We start from the raw sequence: 15265 nt of genomic DNA, 5'->3' as shown, positions 1-15265 counted from the left end.
CAGCTGCTGCCAATTACCACTACTTAACTGGCACATTAAACACATAGTAAGGAATTAGGAGTTTCAGTCTGCTCTCTACTTAACAATAACAAAGTCACTTGACCTTTTTTCAGCCACCACAATGGCTGTGTAAGTGACTGTTTGACAAATGCGCTTTGTAATGGTCTCTGTTCTTTCTCACGCGACTGGTGGAACAGTTAATATCTTGAGTCACAGCATTAAGACGAGTGCTCGTGATTAATTTAAGATGTCAATTAATCACCCCAAATGGACTGGTTTGTCATCACTTCCTAATGGGAAGATGTTGATTTGTCCCACAGAATTTGTAATAGGAACCAAGGCTGAAGCCCCTGCTTGGAGCGGCTGGAGAGCAGCCTGGCTACGTGCACTGCGACCTGGCTGGGAGCTGCTGCCACCAAGGCTGCGTCGCGAGTGCCAGCAAGAAATAAAGAAAGGAAATAAACACTTCCACATACAAGTGTTCAATTTTGTTCCCATTTGAAAAATCACACCACCCTGGGAAGAGCTCTCATGTATTTTTTCCAAAGTGCCAGTATTGATTTTGACTTTAGACACCTTCTCTGAGCAATCTGAGGTGCGTCGCACGCAGCGCAAGGCGAGTGGGGCAGTGCCAGGGCGCGCAGCGCGGATGGGCATCGGGGCACCCTGCGCTCGCTCAGTGGGGTGACACCGTCTCCCGTCTGACAGGCAGCACCAGGCGCACGTCTCTCACCCTGCTTTCTGCACACCGAAACAGCTCGACACAAGGGGAAAGGGAGGAGGTGGCCGAGCGGGTTTGCGCTGTGCTGGAGGCCCGGAGGCACGGCCAGCTCCTGGCAGGGCTGGTCCGGGGCAGCCCCAGCCCTCTCCTCACTGGGATCCTTCAGAGGGAGACGGAGCTGAGCATCACCACCTGCCCACCTCATCCTCCTCCATTCCCTCTCCTGCCCGTCTCAGGTCACCTTGCTGTTACTGAGTGTGAAATCAAATGGGTTTCCAGCCATCTCTTGTAGAACAACCCAGGTCCCATGTTCTCTTTGCTGGAAGCCTTAGCTGAAGGGAGAGGTCCTTTCTCATGTCAACTAATGTCTTATTCCCATACACAGATGAATGGGTTCAGGTGGGATTTTCAGAAGCGCCCAAGCCTCATGAATATAAATGAGACTTGTGCTTCTAGGTCACACACTTGGAAATCCTGCCTTAAGTCCTTGCCTTACACATGTTCTCATTAGGAGGGTCCTGCACGGCAGCTCATGCTGCAGCCGCTCAAGTTCACATGAGAAGAGCAGGTGGGGTAGCAGGGAAAGGCGGCATACCCTGTGCTTCAGACACTGCATATTGGTGTTGGGTCAGCACTTACCCTAAGCCAAAGGAGTTCAGATGTGCAATGCTGGTGTGATTCTTGTAGCCATGCTTTCTCACCTGTGTATAAACATGCCTCCTGTTTAAGGTGTCCAGTGCATACTGCACTCTAATTTTACATTGTGTTGTTTGGAGATAAAAAAATCCAGGTCCAGTCTTTAGGAACCCCACACATTCCTTCTCTCTAGCGTAGACAGCAAGTACTAGAAAAATCTTTGATTTTAGCTGGGCAAAGAAGACATTGACGATTTCAAATCTGTCCTTGGTTTCTTTTTATAGAAACAAGACATGTGCAGCAATGATTCAGAAATGTAGCTCAAAAGATTGCCAGTGCTGCTTTGTACCAGTTCCTCTGAGCTAAACAGCGATCCTTTGCAGACCCCTCCTTGCTCGGAGCCGCCTGCCGGGGGGGGCCGCGGATGAGGAGCCGCTCTGGGTCTCAGCTCTCGTCCTGCTGGATGTGGCTGGCAGCCCTGTCTCTGGGGGGCCGGCAGAAGCCCACCGGTCACCAAGAACGTTGCAGTGCTCTGCACTGATGGTCAAAACATGTCAGCCGATCTGACACATGGTATGGTTGTTGTGGACAGGCACTGCCGAGCCCTGCAGTTTTGTTCTATTTCTCAAAATATGTTGTTCACTGTGTCTGCACCGATTGCTGAGCCAAATGCCACTGTGGCCAGCACACACTGCCTCTAGAAAGTCCATCCAGGACTTTAGATTTGCATAAGAACATCCTCCATTGGGAAATGAAATACCCAAAATACCCCCACATTGGCCCTCACACTAGGAACAAGCTCCCAGTTTCCCTGTGCTCTGGATTAGATGAGCAGGTTTTGTTTGGAAAACATCATGCACAACAGCGTGGCAACCATGGTGAGAAGAAACAGAATCTTTCTGGATTTTAAGTGGAGAAGTTCATACTTGCTCTCCATCTCTTTACTTTCTACAGTGTAGTGTTGACAGTGCAAAATCAGATTTGTTGTCTGCCCCACGCTGCCTGTCTGACCATAGCAGACGAGAGGGCTCCATGTACCTCTGGGTGCCCACAAAAGCAGGAGAGACCCATGTGTGTGCCAGAGCGGAGGCTCACGCCTGCACACGAGCACGTGCAGCCGTGTGCTCATGGTCACTCTGGAGGGCAGGGCTGGCTGGACAGGGCAGAGCTGCCACATCACGGTACCATGCTATGGCATCGCACTACAGCACTGCACTACGGCACAGTGCAGTGACAGCAGGCGACTCTACTGCATACCACCAGCCCTTCCCACCCCACTCCCCATCGGCAGGCAGCTGGCAGCAGGCTGTGGGGCAGATGTTGCGGGAAGCCAGCTTCAGAGTCCTGCACCCAAAACAGGTGGGGAACCTCCCACCCCATCACCCTCATGGAGGGTGCTTGCGGAAACAACTTCATAAAGAGGTACGGTAATGACTGTGGTTGTGCTCCTCAGCCTGGGCAGCAGCACAGGGAACTGCGCTTCCTCCTCCTCCCAGCGCTCTAATCTTGACACCAGCCCCCGGCCATGGAAGTCGCTGCTCAGCCGGTGCAGGTCCAAGGGCTGGATGCAGCACTGCGCAGCCCCAGCCACAGTGGAGACAACAGATCCCTTAGGAAAGCTGTGGCCAGGCACCCAAGCTGTTTTTTTTATCTTTGCCTTTTATAAATGACTCTTCTTTAAACTCTGTCCGAGAGCTGTGAGCTTTCTTTAACCAGCACGAAATGCCCTTTTCATGTGCATTACCAGCTGTAGGAGCATCTGCTGCTTGAGTGTTGATATGGATGGATGTGTTGACAAACTTTCACCCACGACTAGTTGTTGATACAACACAAACCTGTCTGCTGGGCCTGCTGATGGGATGTAAAATGTAAGGAGTGCTTTCCACAGACAACTAATTGACAAGTTTACTGAAAGGAGGGAAAAAGCACCATTCTGATGGAAATAGGAAGCAGGGGCCAAGCGCTGCAGTTTCTTCTTTCTGCTGGAGGAACCGGACTCAGGGAGCCTCCAGCCAGCAGCGCGTGTTTGCAGATACCTCCTGCTCCTGAATTGCCTCCTTGTCTACAATCTCCTGCACACTGCGAGGATATGTATTAAAGCGAGTGTTATCGCAGTGGTGGGGCTTAATGAGCTCAGTGTGCTGGGAAGGCGGCACACACAAGCCTCCCTGCGCACCGCCGTGCCCCCTGTCTCCTCTGGCACCAGCTTTAACTTTTATTGACAATTAATACTGTAGGAAGGAGTGCTGCCGCTGAGGCAAAGAAAAACCCAGGGCTGTTTTACAGCACCATCGTTTAGATATTCATAAAACAACTAAACAAAAATGCCAGCTTCTTGCAGATATAAAAAAAAATGTTTTAGACTTTTCAACAGATCTGCTCCACGAGACTGCCCATGACCAGCCTTCACAGTCACTGACGTTGCCTAAGACCAAACTGTCAGGGAAGCAATCCTCCTCTCCCCAATCACAGCGGGCACTGAGACTCAAGAGACAGCTAACGCCTGCAAACACCCTGACTTACTCCAAGGGGCTATTTCCTCGGCTGCACTTTTCCAGGATGTTTCTGGGTCACTTGCTACCGTATGAGGCATTACCTGGACTCGTGTGAGCTGTGTCACCCCTAATCAGTCTCACACTGTGGCAATAAATAGAGTCCAAGTGGAGACAGAATTTTTTTCCACCCTGGAGTCGGAGAGAGAAAGGGCTGCTGGAGTCAGAGATAAAGCATCACCTGCCTCTGGCTCCCATGCAGCTCCCAGCAACGCGTAAAACTCTGGGCTGTAAGTTCACAATGCATATTAATCACATAACAAAGAAGTCACTTGGGATGCTAGAAAATAAAAGCAAGGATGGAAAAAATAAACTGGAAGTGGGGTGCAGATGAAAAAAGCCCACAGAAGGTGTAACAGAGACGTATAATCAGGCTTTATCACACTGCCTCAACGCCTAGTAAAGCCAGCCATAAAAACAGCTTCATCTTTCCCTCTTCACTTGTTTTTTCGTCCTGCAGCTGTATAGACATAGACATGGGGGCTGGCTGGCACATGAGCCCTCAGCCCCAGGCAGCACAGCCCCTGGCTCAGGTCAGCTCTGCTGGCCCCGCAGCTTGCCGTAAGGACGTCTGGCGTGTTCCGGCTCCGAGTACAAGCATGCTCCAGAGGTTTCCTCTGACTCACTCCTCGCGTTGCTGCTGGCACCACTGCATGGGCAGCCAGCTGCAGGTCTGGCTCCCCCAGATATCATTGCTCCAGCGTGGCTCTAACAACTTCTTCATCCTCATGCCAACATGTGCAACATCTGCTCTTCTTTAGCATCTTTGTAATGAGGCATGTTTCCCCCTGTGCAGGCAGGTACCTCTCCAAGAGCAGGAGCAGAACCTGGCTCATTGCACGCCCAGGGGCCCATGAAATCCCGCTCTCTCATCAAACCCTGTGAACTGTGCTCCTCTTCCCAGAGCTGCAGGAAACATGTACCCTTTTCCTACAAGTTCCCATGAAATCACAAAAATGTTGGGGGCCTGGGGGGAGGAAGGACTGCCTTTCCCATCCATTCACTGCCTCCCATGGAGGAGGTTTTAAAACAACTGTCCTCCTGTCCATGTGCGATTCACTGCATGGCAGCCACGGGACGGGTCCTGCTTGCCAGACTGCGTGGGGCTGCCAGCACTCGCCCCGGGGGGGGGCAGCTGCGTTGGGGACGTGTTAGCAGACTGTTTCTCATGCGGTGACCCCAAGAAAGTTGGACGAACTCCCCTGCACACACAAGACGAGCCCAGCTCGGGCAGGAGCAGGCACCCAGCATATGCTCACTGGGATTTCTCCATGGTTTTCGCTGGCCAAAGCTCCATGACAAAAATGTCAAATCTGGAATTTTAACTCATAACAAACCCATGAAATTTCAGCTGCATTTCCATTAAAACATCCAGCCCCTCTCCTAGACATGCTTGGGCTCGTGCCTCAGTGCCAGCACCGGCACCTCCAGCAGAGTCGCAGGGTTGTAGCAACTGGTGCCAATGAGGAAACTGGTCTTACTGGGCAGTCAGGTCCCAGGGAGGGAGGTACAGGTGGCACAGCCCTTCCTGCCACTCAGGAGCCTTCCCAAGGGCCAGCCATCACACACACACACATATGCACGCACACATGCATGCTGGTCTCTTTGTCCATAGAAGAATTATTTGTAATTCACACCAGCACAAAGGTGAACCATGAGGTGGGGAAACGCTCTCCATCCACCCAGTCCCTATGGCAAACCCACTGCAGGAGATGGGCATAGACCCTGCACCGGGGCAATGCCACGCTGCAGATCATCCTCTTGCACTGACAAGGAAGGATTTTGGCATGAAATCACAGCATGTGAGACTACACTACAGACAGCCGTGTAAATTAGGGAACAAAACCTCCAATAATTAATTTTCTTCCTTTAAAATCAGTCTTGCAATTGATTCAGAAAAAGCAAAGTTGTAATAACAAAAGAAAATATTAATCTATTTATTATATCTCAAGCCCCTTAAAATAAAAGTAATTGCATGTAATGAGCATCTGCAGAACGCCCAGAGAGTGGCAGTACCTGGTGGGATAGCGGAAGAGATCAAGGTGAGTTAAGCAACAGCCTTTGAAAGGTTCCTGCTTTATTCAGACTTAGAAGTGGCAAAAGCCACTTGGCTCACTGTCCCTTGCCTCGGGAAGCAGCAGAGCCTTTGCCCATCACTGACGAGCCGCAGCCCCCCCTTGCTGTCTGCCTGGCTCGCCCTGGTCCCCGCATGGGCCGCAGACCTGCAGGCCCGATGGCCAGCACCAAGCTGCTGTGTGAGCACAGTTGCCCAGTCTCACAGAGAGACCCTTTTCTGTGCAAACTCCAGGGAAAAGAGCGGGTCTGTCCCTTGGGGTGGGCAGGACACAGCCCCACTCCCAGTCCTGCCCTGGGTGCGGAACAGAGCTTGGCTGATGCGGCCGTTAGGCAACGGCAGGAGACCCTGGGTGCGCTCATCTCACCCATTTCAGAGCTGCTCCACTTCTTTATTTATTAGTTTCCTTAAGACAGACACAGGAGCTGTAGCATGTCCTCTCCAGCAGCGTCTGGGAAACAGCGGAGAGCACAGCCCTGGGAGGAGGCAGCTCTGCTGCGTGGCGGCACTGCTCTGATCTAACTGGGAGTGACACGACGGCTCGGGGTGCTCCTCTGCGCCCACCCCCCTTCTTCTGTGCTTCTGGACGTTTTAATCGCAGCACTGCAACAAGGAAGAAAGTTACAGCCTAACCGCAGCTATCATTGGCAGCCAGGCAGTCTGCAGGAGAAGGCTCTTTTGTAGCTGGAGCCCCCAGGACACAAAGCAGAAGAGTGGTAACCCCAAAGATAATTTCCTTATTCTGATCGGGGATCAATTGACCACTTGCTCCTGTTTGTTCCCCCCTGGGACCTGCGGCCTCCAGCTCTGAATGCAAAGCAGTCACTCCTTATTTCCAAATGCAAATGAAGTCTGTGAAAGGCCTTGCTTTGAAACCAGTATTATTCCCCAGAGTCCTGACCCTCCCCACCACATCCCCCACCCCAGCCTCTATCTCTGACTCTGTGCTCTGCCTTCCCAGAGTAACAAAGGTTATGGGGAAATAAAAGCAGAGCGATTACCATCTGGGAATCATCAAGCAGGAGCCCAGAGGAGAAGGATTAGGCTGCAGAGACCAGGCTGACCTGGTGCGTGCCACCTGTGCATGCCTCAGCCCAGCCGAACCCCAACAGCCTGGCAAGGGCTGCAGGGACCCGGCCCCGGCAGCACCCGCTGGGGCACGGCACGAGGGGCACCGAGCCAAGCCGAGCCACAAAGTCTGTGCAGCACAGGTGCTACACCCTGCGTCTTGCTTAACGGGGCTGGAGGGAAGCACATCTGCCACGTGCCTCCTTGCAGCCCGGTGCAGCGGACCTGTGTGCCCCAAGCTGGGCACAGGCAGCCCAGGACGGCAGAATATGGCGATGGCTATGGCAGGACCAGAAAGCGCCTGGCAGCTCCGTTGTGCCCCATCCACATCACACAATCCACTGCAGCTGCAGACCTGGGGGCTGGACGGGCTGCCCTTCTCGGGTCACGTACCTCCGCTGGCCCTGACGCTGGGGGTCCCCTGGTCCTGGTGGGGATGGGACATGGTGGGGATAGGGCTGGGGATGGTGGGGATGGGGACATGGACAGGGATGGAGGTGGGGGTGGGGATGGGGACGTCCTGCAGCTCCACCCTTCCCATGTCCCCTCACAGGAGGCCATGCCCCTGAATGGGGCAGCTGCTCCTCCCGCTCATCAATCCCTGCTCTGTCCACATCGGAGCCTGGAAATAAAACCTCCCTGTAAATCTCCACCACAGCCGCTCTGTTTTGGTGGCGGAGGGCCCCACATTCCTGAGTTTCAGGCCACAGCCACGTCTTCAAGAGCAGAGCCACAAGAGCTTTCTGATGGTTAATTGCTGGCACACTCTCACTGAAAACATGAAACACCCCCTGACAAGCCGTGTGATTTATTACTGCCCACTGCAAAACGGAACAAAATCAATTGGCTATTACCTCACTTAGCGAAGGCTTGTCACCGCCTGGGAGCAGGGTGTTAAAAATAAAAGCCAGGCACGGCCCCGGCAGTGAGCCCCCGCGCTGGGGCTGCTCCACCTGCTCCACAGCAGATAACACCGGTGCTGCGGTGGAGACGGGCTCTGCTTTTCCTAATCATTGCCATGCTGGTGCAACACCAGCTCATTCCTGCTTTGCAGTTATTAATTATACAGATGTCATCGCGAGCACCACGTACAGTAAATTTCAGAAGAGATGAGGAGCAATGACAGAATATTTGTTAATGACAGAATATTTGTTTATGACAGAAACATATCCCATAATTAACCAAATTCACGCAACCCTTCCCTGCCCAGGCAGAGTGGACCCCCTGTGCCCGGGAAGGCAGCCCGCGCTGGCCGTGGCACCGGTGGCTGGGAGCAGTGCCAGCCCAGCAGGGGTAGGTTGCCTTTATTGGCAGGTAGAAAATGGCCAGCACGAGCGCCAGGGAAAGGGACCATTTGTCTGCGTGTCTGCGTGCGATGGCCATGGTTTTCCTTGGCTGTTAGTGCATCTCGGAGAAGACAACCTCGGTGCGTCCAGCGAAGGCTGCTGAGCACCCACGCTGTGGCAGTGCTCATGCAGCCCGCCTCCGCCTGGCATTTCCAACAACAACTGGTGGCTTCCAAACACGCAGGGAAACCCACACATTGCTCTAGAAAACCTACCAGACAGAAAGCCACTCTAACAGAAATACGCCTTTATTTCCCCACTGCCAGGTCTTTTCCTTAGTAGGAAAAGGGAGCGAGCCAGAAATCCACCGCCGCAGAAGCAGCCAAGGTCAGGGAGCGCTCACTGTGGCTGCCGGCGGGAGAGCTCGCAAGCCGGGGCTGACACAGCCGGGGCCCTGCTCCTGCAGATGTTTTTATGGTCATTTAGTGCAGGGTCAGTGTCAGGCGCCATGTCCTGGTGCACGTGGGCACAGCCCGTGGGGCACTGGTGGCAGCGCAGCCGCTGAGGAGCTGGCCGTAAGTGGCTGAGGCACATTTGAAGGATATTTCAGAAACTGAATGGTCCCTCTTTGCATTTCATCGCCTTTGTTTCATTCCCAAATCACTTACAGGCTCTCCCAGTCATAGCGGGCAGATGCTCCTCCCATGAAGCTCCGAACTGTGCTGCATTATTTATAGACTCCGGATAGATATTTCACACGCGGTCCGTCCCATTCCCAGCATTCCCTCCATTCACAGATCATTAAGTAGCACTTGCTGACATATAAGGCAATGCAAGTGGAGTGGTTAACTTTGAATATTGCCATCCAGCCCAGTGTTAAATGAGATTCAGGAAGTAATTGTCCAAAGAAAGGGGACAGCTTTTGCCCTGCCAAATAATGTTCAGCTCAGAGCATCCATGAAAGTGCCCAGCAATAATGTTATCACAGGAATGTCGGGCTGCACAACCCGCGTGCTGCCCTACACCACCTGGCCATCGCCATGGTGCTGCATGGGGACACAAAGGCCGCCCGGGGCCCATTAGCATCATTGTTCTGAGCCCGAAAGGGCTTTCCTCCCCACTGTGCTCGCCGCTGATCTTCCTTGGAGAACAAAATCCTCCAAGATCTTGGGAGCGGCACAGTGCAGAGCAGCCTGCCCCAAAAAGCCTTAAGGGCAAAAGCAGACCCCAACCAGTTTTGCATGGAGCCCAGCAGGTACAAGAAGGAGTCTCTGATGTGAGCAGCGCAAGCAGATGGCTGCGTTCAGGGGTGTGCGCTGCAGAGGTGCAGCAGCATGGCTTTGATGGCCACTAAGGGTTTTGTGCCCCTGCAACCGCCCTGGCCCCGGCCCCAGCCTGCGTGCCTGGAGCAGCCGGTGGCTCCGCTGCTGCCCCCCAGACCACACTCCAAGCAGGCGGACCCTCTCCATGCCGAGAGCTCACGACTGCCACATCCCTGCCTACAGTCAGGGGGAAAACCAGTGGGCGCGTCTGCCTCTGCCTCTGTGGGCAGTTTGGAGTAGCCGAGCAGAGACAATGGCAGGACGTGACTGTGGGGACATCTGTGTCTGATCCAGGAAATGTTTTGGCGTCAAAATAGAAGCAGTGGGTTGTTAAAAAGAAAAAAAAAATAAGTGTGAGCACGAAAAGATCTGGGATACACTCGCAGACCCCAGCAGAGCATTTTAAAAGAGGACAAGGCTGAGATTTGGGTTTCCAGGTAGCCTGACGCCCTGTTCCATGGCCTGTGCCCCTGCGGGGAGCCACTTGCTGCGCAGGCAGCTCGTGCCACCTCTTCAAGAGCTCCTCCCTTAGCCCGAAGGCCGCCCGGCAGGCAGAGGGAGAGCAGTGGCTCGCGCTCCTGTGCGGTACCCAGGTGCTGTGCCTGCATTGCAGGATTGCACCTTTCGGCAGGCACAACATATCTGTGTCTTTCCTCTAGTCCCTGCTGCTGAAGGCCTGCCAAGGAGTGACACGGGGAGGTTTTGAGGTCTGCAGCAGAGCACCTGCATCCCCGTCTCGAGGGTGGGCGGCACTGCCAGTGCAGGCTGGCCACATGGGCCTCCCAGGGCAGAGCAGCCTCCTGCTGCCGTTCACAGGGTGTTTCATTTATCTTAAGTTTGCGGACCAAACATTACCCCACAGCTCTGTACCCTACTCTCAGACTCAGGTTTCCTCTACTGAGGCTGATGCTGCTGGTCAGGGGCAATTGTCCAGGTTGTGCAAACCAGCCAGTAAGCATGGAGAGCGAGGTTTTGCTGGTGCATGTAAGGTTTGCAGCAGCTTCTGCTCTGAGGAGAGCTGCAGCTTGCCCGGTTCCCAACTAAAAGCCACCCCGCACTGCAGCACTTCCATTTCAGTCCATAGCGCGGTGTGCTGCAGTGACGGGAACCATGGGGCCAGTGGAAAATGGGGTTCTGAGCTCATGCATCTTATTTTAGCTCCCCATCCTCTCTGGAAGCTATCTCAGGCATGTTTTGGGAATACAGCAGGTATTTTTATGAGTGGGATTTGCAAGGGTATTTTCATCTTAGACTTGGAGACAGCTGGGCCTGCTGCCAGGTTTAGGAAGCGCAGAGGCAGAGGCAAGAAACATAAAACTTGCAAGAGGTAGGCTTCCTACTGGGGCTTATATTTAGCTGAGAGGAGCAGGAGCACTTGAAAATGTCCTGCTGGTGCTCCCTGTGCCAGACGGTCCCTCAGCCAATTCACGGAGGCCAACCTTGACCCGAGCCAGGAAAGGCAAGGGGAACATGTCCCAGCCGATGGCACTTGGCCGGCCCAGCCCACCTGGCACCACTGAGACCCCGGCTGCCCTTCGGATCAACTGACACCGGCGCAGTGGGTATGGTAGTGAGCCGGCCGTCGCCTGCGCGCTGGGGGAGAGCTGCCGCCGGGAAGCACTCAGCCGTGCTCGCTGCACGCTCTCATGGACAAGGAAAACATGGGATGGGGGCACAGTCAGCAGGACCGGTGTGCTCCGGGAGGGCTCGCCTCTGCTTCAGGGTCTCAGACATGTTCCTGCCGAGCCAGCCAGCTCTGGCACCAAAGAGGCACTGTGCTGTACACCACGCATGGGCTGTCGCACTGAGCTAACCGTGTGGCTCCTGCATGCTACATGCACTCACTGCACACAGCTGCCCTGGGCAGGGCACACTCATCACAGCACCGGGCAGGGGCTGAGGACGCGGTGAACAACCGACTGACAGCCAGCAGCGGAAAGCCTTCTAAGGGGCTTTCTAGGCGAACCCTGCACCGCACGCCAACCTGGCTCTTTCCCCCACACCACGGCCGAGCTGCTGGCCCAGGCACAGCATTGGCCCGGGGGTGTTGCTTCGTGCTTGGGAGGAGCAGAGCTGAGCTGCGCTGCCCCAGGCAGGCCTGAGGGATGGAGGGGTTCAGCTCCGCACCGGACCCCCAGCCCAGGCTCAGCTGCAGGGCTAGCGGCAGGGCAGCATGCAGAGCATGGCCCCAGGGCTGAACTAGTGCATGATGTGGAGGGTCCCCTGGCTGGTGCAGGGTCCCCTGGGCGCCGTGGGGCAGCACGGCTGCCAGCCCGGTGGGGGACGACAGCTGATGGCCAAGCCGGAGGGGCCGGGGGCCGTGCAGCTGGGGAAAAAGCACGACCTTGCAGTGACACAGGGAGCGCCGTGCTGGGCCGTGCCATGGCCAGGGAACATGAGCCGAGCAGCTGCACGGCGCTTGGCCAGGGGCCAAGGGGCACGGGCTGCCGGCGGCCAGCACGCAGAGCTGCTCCGAGCTGCCCTGTGAGGACCCTCCCCAGCAAGCATGGCCAGCTCACTCCAGAAACAAAATGCCTTCCCAGGGAAAAAGAAAAAAAAAAAAAGAAAAAAAAAGGAAAAAAAAAAAAGGAAAAAAAAAGAAAAAAGAAAAAAAAAAGAAAAAAAAGAAAGAGACAGCTTCAACCAAGAAATAGCCACAGGCAAGTTTTGTTTTTAAAGCATTTTTATTTTGTTCATTTTGAATTGAATTTTTATGTGATTTGTTTCACTGAAAATGGACACATTTTGAAATACCATGTGTTCCCTCCTCTCTGCCCAGAGGGAGGTTGGCTGCTGACCCAGAGCAGTGAGCTGGTGGGCTGCTCCTGCTGAGGAGGGACACGCCATAAGCTCTTCATTTTCCATAGTAGCTTTGCACCTTTTCCAAAGTAAAGACAGTCCTCAGAAAGCGGGAAGCCTCAAGCGAAATACCGACCCTTCTCCTGTACCTGGTATTGATTTTATTGTACCTGGCAAAGAAGAGGGAGAGGCAGAGGAAGAAAAACAAGATTTCCTTCCACCTTTCTTTTTTTTTTTTTTTAATAAAACTAAGTGTAATGTCACGCCCACATCCAATGCAACCTATCACCCCCGTGAGGGTCTCAGCCTAGCACTCACTGCTCTCGCTGTCTTCCCAAGAGCCTCCTGAACAACCAGCACCTGCGAGAGCCCCATTCAGGCCTGGCGCAGGACCCTGCCAAGCCCTGGCTCCATCAGCACGCTTGGAGCGGGTCGCTATTCCTGCAGCATTCTCCTGTCACCTCCCTCAGCGGGCTGCAAAAATAAACACCCACCTGCTGCACAGGTCAGCACCGCAAGCTGGGTCTGCTCTGCTGCCCTGCAGCCATGCGGCACTGAGGGGACTTGGCCCCTTGAACGCAAGCACATGATGCTCCACCATTTTGGCGGCCATCCTCTGCACGTGAAATGGTGGCAGGCACAGCTGCACCCATCAGTGGCTGCCATTGCATGCAGATCTACTGATTACATCTCAGTTGTCATGCCACTCAGTGAGAAGAGAAGCTAAATTAGAGCAACTAATTGCACCTCTTTGAAACAATCAGGATGACAAATCAGTGGTAATCTCTTCAGTTCTAGAGGGAAGCTATTGCAGCTCGCTTACAAGGATTAATCAGCTTTTCATCAGTGTTATTATACCAGCGCTGCCTGAGGAGGAGCCCCGAGGCCACATTTGCTGGGCTGACACCACGGGGACACCAAGGCTTGTGGCCTCTGGTGGAGAAGGCAAGCATGGTGGAGAAGGCAAGCTCTGCCAGGTTGCCCTCACTCCCAGCTCTCACCCACACCAGCAAGGCTGCCAGCTCGCAGGCTATCTCATCCTTTGCTCAGTGTGGAGGAGATCCTGCCCAGCGGGTGTCCAGATGCCACACCGCACCAGGCAGGAGGGACCAGGGCTGGGCTCCAGGAGCTAATGCAGCTCTGCGCTCAGCGCAGGCAGCCCAGGCGAGATGGCCAACCCACAGGGGACACGGGATGCAAAGAACAGCAAGCAGGGTATCACAAGAGGGGCACCAAGGCCACTCTGCTGCCACTGAACCCACGCTGACTGACCCTGCCAGCTCAGCCAAAGGCCCTGGAGCCATGCACTGCTGGGACCTGGCTAGTGGAGGACAGGGAGCAAGGCGGCACCCTGGAGCTGGGGACGAGCTGGGCACAGCAGAGGGACCGCACAACAGCGGTGGCAGGAAGGAAACCAGCATGGCCACAGGGTTTCTGTTATGGCAGGTGACCACTTTGTTTCCCACGGTCATTTAAACTCTTTGTTGGATTTATGTGACCTAATGGGAAGGCTAGAGGCTCAAGTCTTGAGTGCACCCCATCAGAGTGACTCTAATACACAAAACCATCTTAATTATTGCAGTGGCGTGTTAGAGATCAGAAAGGGAGAAATAACTATATGGTATGTCTCTCTTCTATGTAACGAGTTGCAGGAGATACCCTGATATACCCTCCCCAGAGCACAGTGAAGGTTTGCTCCACGTGTCCTGGGGCAGCACCACCAGTGCTGCTCTGGGTCCATCGTTTGGGGCTGCTCCAGGGAAATCCCATGCAACCTGTGGAGCTGTCAGCAAGCAGTACTGGTGCCTTTCAACTCTTCACCCAGCAGAAAATCACTCAGTAGCATCCCTCCTTGGCTGATGCTCAACACCCAGAGGACACAGGCTGCTAGGGATGAAGGACCTAGGCTGGGTTCTCCCAGCCTTACCACTGCTCTATGGCATGACTATGCCCAAACAAGCCACTTTCTGCTCAACAAAAGCTAAAAGAGCAGCTCTACAGTCTCTCATGGGAACCGATTCATCAACTTCTGCACTTCCACTGCACTTTCTGGCAATCCCAGAGCTTGCATCCCACACATGTACCAATGGTGGCAAGAGTTTTTACTGAAAATGCCTGAGACATTGTGCTGCATCAAGTGGTGGTGTCCCTTGGCCAAAGCCCAGGAGGGAAGGACTCCTGAGGGAAGACAGGCGATTCATGATACAACTCCATGGACAAAACTAACCCACTTGCTTTTTGTGGCCTCATTTTCTTACTATCAGAGGCCTTCCCCTGGTCCATAAGAGTCTCTCTGCCCAGCCAAGCAGGAACTAAACACACAGGCATGAACGTGGGATGCGTGAGGAGGAGAGGGGAAGCCCATGGTGCTGGTGTGAAAGCCCCTGGAGACAAATTCTTGCTCTTTCATGCACTCAAACCAACAGCCCTTGGAGACCTCGACGAGAGGGCTGAAGCCCTGCACATGGCTCTGCTGTGCCCTGGAAAAACTCTGTGGAGGGCATGTGGCATTTCAGTCCCCTGTTTCAGTTTACACAAGTACACGTCACTGTTCCCTCCCCAGCACAGTCCTGCTCTCTCTAGCGAAGGGGCTGATGCAGGGCTGGGGAGGACCCCTTGCCTGGCCTTTCCTGGGGAGTTGCATGGGGATGGATTTGCAGCACTTACACATTGGACCTTGCCTGGGCAGGTATCTGTCTCATAGACCCCAGCCCGATACTACCCTGAAAGCTGAGCAGGAGGGGGAACGGAGCCCAGGAAGACCTTTGCTGCTGCTGCCCCAGCTGCATCCCCTCTGGGGCTGAGGA

The 15265-nt window shown here is 54.3% G+C and overlaps 1 protein-coding gene across 3 annotated transcripts in view; it reads right to left on the bottom strand.

Annotated features, from left to right (window-relative positions):
• Positions 1-12350: 12350 nt before the first annotated feature.
• Positions 12351-15265, bottom strand: part of MN1 (MN1 proto-oncogene, transcriptional regulator) — a 113598-nt gene continuing 110683 nt past the window's right edge. For all 3 annotated transcript variants that reach the window (XR_015704039.1, XM_087754446.1, XM_087754447.1), the window contains exon 3: positions 12351-12628. The gene's annotated coding sequence lies outside the window, so the exon portion shown is untranslated. The remainder of the gene's footprint in view (positions 12629-15265) is intronic.

Source organism: Nipponia nippon, unplaced genomic scaffold (genome assembly GCF_047370975.1).
Source record: "Nipponia nippon isolate SJK-2023a ecotype South Korea unplaced genomic scaffold, ASM4737097v1 scaffold_18, whole genome shotgun sequence".
NCBI classification, from domain to species: Eukaryota; Metazoa; Chordata; class Aves; order Pelecaniformes; family Threskiornithidae; genus Nipponia; species Nipponia nippon.
The sequence above is the reverse complement of the archived record's forward strand: the minus strand, read 5'-3'. Positions and strand labels throughout refer to the sequence as shown.